We start from the raw sequence: 9,705 nt of genomic DNA, 5'->3' as shown, positions 1-9,705 counted from the left end.
ATTCTCAAAGCCAGAATTCTGATATGTTCCACTTGGGTCAAATCAGTGTGCTAGCTGTGTCCAATTCTCCCACAAGCTCTGTAGGAAAGAGCTGATGCTACTGAAATTCTTAGCCTTGAGCCATATCACACCAATTAGTGTAGGTTTTCACAGTGTCTTTCCTACTTTTGTCTCTTCTTCTTCCATTGCCCTATCACAATGGCATCTGTGAGAGCATTTACTCACTGCCAAGATCACTCTCATCTCAAATCCTGTACTTAATCTCTTATATGATTCTCTTTCTATATAACAATTATAGGTTCCATGACTAGAATTTTGTAATAGCCTATATCTGCCATGTAACAAAAGCTAAATTTTGAGCTCGGTTCTGTTGGAAGTTAGTAAAACCTTTGTCCTTGTAGGGGATCTTGGGTCACTAGGATCTTGCACTTGAAGGAGCTAGTAGAATATAGTTCCTCCTCTTTCTCTAATTGCCTGACACCCATTAGTTGAACATTTTGCTGTACCATGATTTCACCATTATATAATTCTTTGCCACAAGCCCAAAAGTAACAGGCCAACCATGTATTGAAGGCTCCAAAGCTGTGACCAAAAATAAACCTCTACCCATTAGAGGTTGATTAATATCAAATATAATCATGGAAATCAGTTTGTATTATTTTTATCACTATGACAAAAACTGAGAGAAACACTTTAATAGAAAACAAGTGTAATTTGGTGTATTCAGAGGTAGCATGCATAGCAGAGAAAGCATGACTGCTGGTCTGTGTGGTCCCAGGACAGCAAGAGCTTATAGCAGCAGCTTTGATATGTTACTAAACAAGAACAGAGAGTCAGTCCCAAAGCAGAGTCAAGGTGAGACCCTCAACTGTCCTTCCCTAGTGATATACCTCCAGGTTAGCCATACCTTCAACCTCAGTGGTTCTACAACCACTCAGAACTGTACCCCTCCCCTAGAGACTAAATATTCAACATTTGAGCCTGAAGAAGTACATGCCATATTCAAGTTATAACGCCAAACAGATATCTTTTGGCTTATACATCCCACCACAATGTGAGCGGTGAATGAGTTCAGATATAGTTACTGATACGCATTAGTAAAGTTTCTTGTTTAGTATACCTGCTTATTTTGGCAGTAGGGAAAGATGAAGCATGGAAAAATAAAGCTAAGCATGTGGACAGACTATTATGCAGTGACCTCAATTTGGAATTTTAGCTTTCTGTTTTTTAAAGTCAGGTTTCATATTTGGGAATTGAAATTAAAAAAAATAGAAAACAGGTTTAGCTGATCAGAGTAAGTAAGTGTTTTAACAAAACTATATGCTCTGTAAGATTTTATACCCTAGAAATGCTACTCTCTACCTGCCTCTGGCTATCTTCTTACCTTAGCAAGCACAAAAGCCAGGACAGGTGGCAAGTTAATTGTGTCTTAGACAAGCTAATGTTTGTTTGGAGAAAACACTTTTAACCTCTAAATCCCTGGTGGCTCAGGGACTAGAAAGAAACAGGCAACTTCTGGAGTCTCCTTTAGCCTTTCTCTTCTAAAGAGGCCTCATCCCTGTAATCAAAAACCAAAGCCCAGTGTTCATGTCCCCACTTGACCAGCCTATAACTTACGCACCTTGGGAGCTTCCACCTTCTGAGTTAGCATGTCTATTTGTGTGATTCTTGTTCAAGTACAATGTATTTGATCATATTTACCTTTCCTTACCCTATTATTCCCACACCCTTCCCTACCCACCCAACATCATGCCTTTGTTTATTTTTTAAGCCCATCAAATTCATCCCATTTGTGCTTCCCATATATTCTTGGATGTGTAGCCATCCACTGGCACTGGCTCAACCTATTGGGACTATACACTTAAAGGAAAACTGATTCCCCCTCTCATTGGCCAATATCCCCTCAGCTAGTAGTGGAACTTTATGGTCACCACCCCTCTCCATGATGAAATTTGTTTTCTAGCCTGAGTTTACACAGATCTTCTCCATGATGTCACAACTGTTGTGAGTTTTATATGCACAACTGCCCTGTTGTGTCCAGAAAACACTTTCCTTATGGTAACCCATCATCTCTGGCTGTTAGAGTCTTTCTGCTCCCTCTCTTCCCCAGTGATCTCCAAGCCTTGGGAAAACAAACTGTGATAAACTGTTGGCACAGTAGCCTCTAGAGTCTAACATATTGTTACAAATGATGTGACTTACTATATTCATAAGATTGTATAATATCCCAATCTATACATAATCTCCTTTATTCATTCATCCAAAAACAGAGATACTGAAATTTTCTTTTTTTCTATTTTTAGTTAAATTTTTATTTTTTAATATTAGTTTATTTACTTTGTATCCCAGCTGTAGCCCTCTCCCTCATTCCCTCCCAGTCCCACCCTCCATCCCTCATCTCCTTCCTGCCCCTCTCTAAGTCCACTGATAGGGAAGGTCCTCCTTCCCTTCCATCTGACCATAGCTTATCAGGGCTCATCAGGACTAGCTGCAATGTCCTCCTCTGTGGCCTAGCAAGGCTGCTCCTCCCTCGGGGAGGGAGGGGGAGGTCAAAGAGCCAGCCACTGAGTTCATGTCAGAGACAGTCCCTGTTCCCCTTGCGAGGGAACCCACTTGGATACTGAGCTGCCATGGGCTTCATCTGAGCAGGGGTTCTAGGTTATATCCATGTATAGTCTTGGTTGGAGAATCAGTCTAGGAAAGACCCCTGTGCCCAGTATTTGGCTCTTGTAGAGCTCCTGTCTTCTCCAAGTCTTACTAACTGCCCCTTCTTTTATATGATTCTTGCACTCTGCCCAAGGTTTGGTTATGCGTCTCAGCATCTGCTTTGACACAATGCTAGGTAGAGTCTTTCAGGGGCCCTCTATGGTAGGCTCCTGTCCTGTTTCTTGTTTTCTCTTATTTACAATGTCCATCCCATTTGTCTTTCTAAGTAAGGATCATCTTACCCCGGGTTCTCTTCCTGTTTAAGCTTCTTTAGGTGTACAGATTTTAGTATGCTTATCCTATTTTTTAGGTCTAGTATCCACTTAACTTATAAGTGAGTATATACCAGGTGTGTCTTTCTGCTTCTGGGATACCTCAACTCAGGATGATCTTTTCTAGATCCCACCATTTGCCTGCAAATTTCATGATTTCCTTGTTTGTAATTCCTTGTTTTTAATTCCATTGTGTAAATGTACCACCATATCTGTATCCATTCCTCAGCTGAGGGACATCTGGGTTGTTTTCAGGTTCTGGCTATTCCAAATAAAGCTGCTATGAGCATGTTGAACAAATGTCCTTGTGTAATTGAACATCTTTTGGATATATACCTAGGAGTGAGATAGCTGGATCTTGAGGAAGCGCTATTCCTAATTGTCTGAGAAAGCACCAGATTGATTTCCAAAGTGGTTGTACACGTTTACATTCCCCCCAGCAATGGCGGAGAGTTCCCCTTTCTCCACATCCTCACCAGCATGTCCTTCAGTTTTTGATCTTGGCCATTCTGAGGGGTGTCAGGTGAAAACTCAGGGTCGTTTTGATTTGCATCTCTCTGATCGCTAAGGACTTTGAGCATTTCTTTAAGTGTTTCTCTACCGTCCTATATTCCTCTACACATAATTCTCTGTTTAGCTCCGTACCCCATTTTTTAATTGGATTACTTGATTTGTTGGTGTTTAACTTCTTTAGTTTTTATATATTCTGTATATTAGCCCTCTGTTAGAGGGTTGATGAAGATCCTTCCCCAGTCTTGTAGGATGTCGTTTTGTTATGATGACAGTGTCTTTTGTTTTACAGAAGCTTTTCAGAACACCAACAGAGCTCTAAGATCAGCAGTCAATAAATGAGATTGTTTTTGTGTCTACAGTGAACCATGGAGTACAGATCTCTTTTCAATACACTTAAGTTTCTCTGGCTATAAACCCCAAAGTAGGAGTGATGGGCCAAAGGGTAATTTTGCTTTTAGTTTTTGAGGAAGCTTTACATTGCTTGCCTTAGTGGCTTTACCAATTCATATTCCCACTGGCAGAAAACATTGTCACTAAAACTCAATATCTTTTTTTGTTTTTACAGTACTCATCCTGGTTGGAATGAGACAATAACACATAATTTTGATTTGTATTTCTCTAATAGCTAGTAATGTGTTAACTACTTTTAAGACTTTGAAGAAATTTCTATTCCTGTCATGTGTTTTTAATCAGTCCTATATTTTTGTTTTGTTTCATTTTGTACTGGCGGAGAGGTTGTCCATACATTTGATGTCATAGCTTAAAGAGATATTGCTGGAGCCAATGTCACAGAGTTCCTTCTCTACATTTTCTCCTAGCTATTTTGTTTTGAATTAATTTTTTATATAATATAAAAGTGACCTTATTCTTTTATATGTAGATATTCCATTTTCTTAGCATTATTCATTGAGTAGATTTTCTTTTTCCCCTCATAGTGTTCCCTAGGCACTCTTGCTGAAGATAAGTTGACCATTGACATGTGGCTTTACCTTCAGGTTTTCTATCCTATTCCATTGGTCCATGTCAGTTTTATGACAGTACTGTATTGTTTAGATTACTTGAAATTGTCTTGAAATCATGAAGTGTGCTTTCTCAAGAATGTCTTTCCTTGCTCATAATCACATTGGTATTTAGATTCTTTTGTAGTTCCCAATAATTTTTAGATTTTTCTCTATATTTGTAAAAATGTCATTTTGGGATTTTGATAGGTATTATATCGAATCTGTAAGTCACTTTAGAAAGTATGAATATTTGAATAATATTAATTATTCTAATACATGAATGTGGGGTGTTCTTTTATTTACTTTCATCTTCTAACATTTATTATAAGCAGAATTTTCAAGCCAGGTATGGTAATACACACCTTTAATCTCAGTTTAGGAGGCAGATGCTGGGATCTCTATGTGTTTGAGGACCATGAGAGCTACACAGAAAGAACCTGTTTGAAAACAAAATGAAAAGTAAATGAAAGTTTCTTGTTTTCCTCTTGAGATAGGCCATTGTTGGTGTACTCCTGTACACCTAGCTTTTGGATATTATCATCATGTAAAGACAGATAGTTTTACTTAAATCTTTTCCTATCTGGATACCACCTAGTTAGGCTTCTTTCCGAATTATGCTAGGTAGGACTTCTCATACTATGTTGAATAGAAGTGGTACAAGTGGGCATCCTCGCTCTTAGTTTTCATGTTTTTACCACTGAGTCCAATACTAGTGTTGGGGAATACACTTTTGGTATGCTAATCATAAATTTCTGTTTTAAAAGATTAGGTAATATAGTCACTTAGAAGTTACATTTCAGTTATAAAAGGATGATTATTATCTAGAGATTAACACTGGATATACAAAAAGTTATTTACCAGCTACCCAGCTACCTACCATGTGGTAGTTTAGCTGACAGCCTCTAGCTCCAGAGCCTTTAGAAGCCCAGAGGGCTCCATCTGAAGCCTAGGCATGGCATTTTAATAGTCATCCCTTCCTAATTGTAGGCTTGCTCTTTGGCTAGTCTTTGTGCCAGATGCCCCTTCTGGCTAGGCCAATATTTCAATTCTGAGAGCCCTCTGAGATTGATCCCATTTAATCCTCTTCCCTTTCTAGCCTCCTCTCACTGGAACAGACCAGAATCATAATCTGGTTCTTTCTCCTTATTCTCATTCCTTTTCATTGATTTCTCTTGTCTCCTCCTCTCGTCTTCTCCTCTTCTTTCCTCTTTCTCCACTCTTCTCCTCTCTCTCCTTTCCTCTCCTCCCATTCCCTCTCCTCCCCTTCCCTCCTCTCTTCTTCTTTTCTTTCACTAAAATGACTCCCAATATACTTCTTATATTGTGGTGACTTTTCCTTGGAGTACCTAGACTGATGAAACTATATACAAATTTAGAAACAGGAATAAGGCCCATGTAAGCATAGGACTTATCTCCATGCTGTCTCCTTTCACCATTAGACTGAAATAGTCTACTAAATATGGATATAGTTTGTGTACTATTTTCCATTTATTTTTACTAAAAATATTTGTTTTACATGGAACTATGTTTTTTGAAACAGAGGTAAATTCAGTTACTGCCCGCTATTCTTGCTGAACCTGCTAGCCCCCAAAAAATACATGCTAGGTCATGCTGTGTTATGACAACCAGCAAAGTAGGACTGCCTAGTTCCATGTTAATGAGAACAACCAGAGCTTTTGTTCTGCAAAAATAGGAAGAATAAAGAGAAATCCACATAAATATAAGAAATATTTGTGATTTTTTTTTTCGTAGCATATGCTTTCATTTAACCAAACACAGATTTAAATGGAGAAAACTTCTGGAATTGGTCTTTTGGAAAAAAGCTATATGAATTATTTATGCTTAGGTTTAACATAAAAATAAATCTAAATTTATCTTCCAGTACAGTTTTCTCTAAAATTCTCTTGCTACTCATAGGAATAACCCAAGTATTATGATATTTAAATTTTTACTTTAGAGCTATTCAGCCCATGGAAGCGTGGATTTTACTTGGTACTAAACCATAACAATCTGAGGGCATTATAAAATATATAAAGCTAAACAAGATTCTTTTCATTCGTAAGACTTACGTGACTTAATAAGTAAGACTTCACTAGCAATGAGTAGTTAAGAAAGTTTTCAGTACCAGGCATTGTTACTCTCTTGTTGAAGAGGTTTTAAGTCCAATTACAGAGATGTTGGTTACCACCAAGGTATGCATCCCTTAGGGTTCATGTGCCTTACTGGTCATAGGCATTTGGTTCATAGGTATCATAAATGGGTAGGACTGTTGATTGTCTCCCTGCTTTGGAAGTTTGGATGGTGCCTCCTAGTATCATGAAAAATATTCCTTGGGTAATGGGCATTTAGGTACAGTTTAGGTGGTCTTTAGGCCCTATTTCTGAAGTGCATCGTGTCTTCAGCAAGAGGGACTTACCTTTTACCTCTGGATGAGAGCAGCCAAGGGCAACAACAGTAGGCTGAATATTTGGAGTCCCTTGAAGAGCACTTGCCAACAACTTGAAAGATCATTTCTCACGTCTAATATTGGGGGTTTTGTTAGACAGTCAAAGTTAAAAATAAATAAAATAAGAAATTTGTCTTTTCTTTTGTCTATTTAGAGAGCATTATTAAGCCTCTGTCAATACTGATTTCATTATTTTATTTATTGAAAGGGGAAAAAAAAAACACCCAAACTGTACACAACTCCCAATGTTCCATTTTTTAAGAGTAAAATTCCTGCTCTAAGAAGAGTCATCAATCATGGTTATCTTTTTCAACACTAAAAAGTTAGAGGAAAAGTACCATCCAGTTATAAGCGAGATATAGACAAAAGTAAGTTAAATACTGAGGGGAAAACATGCTACACTACAAGTGACCCAGATCAAGTGATGAAAGACCAAGAGGAAAAATGAGGGACTGAGGAAAGGCACTATATGCTAAATCTACCTCTCCTACCTTAGAGAAGTTCTTTGCCGTTTTAGAGGAAAAGCCTTTAGGATGTCTACAGATCTTTTCTGAACTTAAAGAGCTATTTCCCTTGTGTACTTAGAGCAAGGAATGATAGTAAATTCTTAAGAGGTGTAGGGTGGGAAACCACAAAGACAAGGTGTAGAATTTGCATTGTTGCTGCATGCAACAGTCCATGGGAGAAAGAAGCTGAACAAAAACAGGATTTTATGCCTTTCTGAATGTTTAACGTGACCCTTAACATACTGGATACAGGGATTCCACCAGAGTGTCATCAAAGACTTGAAGCTGGAAGTACTATAGTCACTTGTCCATAGTCATAGTCCATAGTCACTTGGTCCTATTGCTGTAGGCTTGGGGTAAATCATGTAGGATGTGTGATAAAGCAAATCTGTTCACAGTGATCAGGAAACAAAGAAGTAAATGGGAAGGGGTAGTTATTAAGAATATTCTTAATTTTATCAAGTATGCTTTTACATATGTTGGCCAAATACATGTAATGTATTTGACTTGTCAGAACTTTTATTTTTAGAACTGTTATTTTTGTTTTGTTTTGTTTTGTTCTTGAGACAGAGTTCTTATGTATGTCCTTTGGCTGTCCTGGACTCATTTTGTAGACCATGCTGGCCTCAAACTCACAGAAATCCACCTGCTTCGGCCTCCCCAAGTGCTGGGATTACAGGTGGACTCCACCATGGCTGGCTCAGAACTATCATTTTAAACACATAGGATATGAAGTTTTAAATACGGAGATTACATAATCTAGTGTTCTCTTTTTAATCTGGAAAACTTGTTATTTTTATTATTGATAAGGCATCTGCTTGAGTACGTTCCTAGTTTTCAAGATAAATCTATATTCCAGTCATAACACATGAAAGGAGTGAAGACATAAAATTGTGAGGATATAGAATTTTAATTTTGTGAGAGAACCAAGATTAATTTTTTCATGTAGTCAATCTGGAACATAGAATAATCCAATCTGACAAGAGTTGCATCATCTGTCTCATGATGCCAGGTTAAACAGGCTGTGTGAAGTCATACTAGTAAGGGGAGGCAGTAAGAACTATGAAATTCTGTGGAGCCAGAAGTACCACTGGTGATTAAGACCCCAGAATATGAACTGAAACCCTGACAAAGAGTGGGAATTATCCAGGTGTACAGGACAAGGGACACTGGGTCAGGGGAAAGAGCCTTTGAAAAGCTCCCAGAGGCAAGAAAGATCAGAGAGTATTTAAGGTTAAATGTAAAGTTAAGGTGAATGAGAACAGCTTAAAGAGAAAGGCAGAATTTGACAGGTAAGTAGGACCATATCCTGAGGTAACAATGTATCCACTGAAACTTAATTTCTAAACACTTGTCCATATATATCACATATCTTCATTTTATCTGCACAGATACTATCCTTGGTAGTTTTATGTCAGCTTGATACACTCCCCATGGCCTCTGCATCAGCTCCTGCCTCCAGGTTCCTGCCCTGTTCTGAACTCCTGTCCTGACTTCCTTCAGTGATGTACACGGATGTGGACGCCCAAGCCAAATAAGCACTTTCCTCCCCAACATGCTTTTGGTCATGGTATAGTAACTCTAACCATATATATATATATATATATATATATATATATATGATAATCCCAGCCTTATATAAAGCAGCTCCTCTCCTCTTTCCAGTGAACTAGGATGACTGTAGAGATTCACAGCTCTTTAAGGTGCTGACCATAAACAACAGTTAAACACTCAGTCTTAAACAGAACATTTATATCAATGCTTCTAAGGCTGATGAAACACTGAGGGAAAAGGGTGTAGAAAGATAGAAAGGGGAGCTGCAAAGTATCATTTTCTGGGCATGATACAGCCATTGCAATCATGATCACAGCAGCTGTGGTTGTCTGCACTGGGATTGCACAAGATGGTCTGAGAGCAGTCAGTCAGAAAATGGAGACTATCACAGGGCCCTATCCCTCACCTGAACTAGTGGCTGCCAGTAGATTCTGGGGTTAGGGCAGTTGTCTTCAGCTGTATGTGCTCATCAGGCTCTAATGGATAGTTGAAAATCCACAGTCACATAGTTGGCTCTGGTTAAACTCAGTGGGTCACAAAAACAAAATAAAAAGATAAGTATAGGAAAAGAACTCGTAGGGCAGAGGGGAAATTGATGCATGTGTGAGGGAGATGAGAGATGGTGGGGAGGTGACAGTAATTAAAATGTGTTGTACACATGTATAACACCATCAAGGAACAATTTATTAAGTTATGAAAAACATGTT

Source organism: Meriones unguiculatus, chromosome 3, assembly GCF_030254825.1.
Source record: "Meriones unguiculatus strain TT.TT164.6M chromosome 3, Bangor_MerUng_6.1, whole genome shotgun sequence".
NCBI lineage: Eukaryota > Metazoa > Chordata > Mammalia > Rodentia > Muridae > Meriones > Meriones unguiculatus.
The sequence above is the reverse complement of the archived record's forward strand: the minus strand, read 5'-3'. Positions refer to the sequence as shown.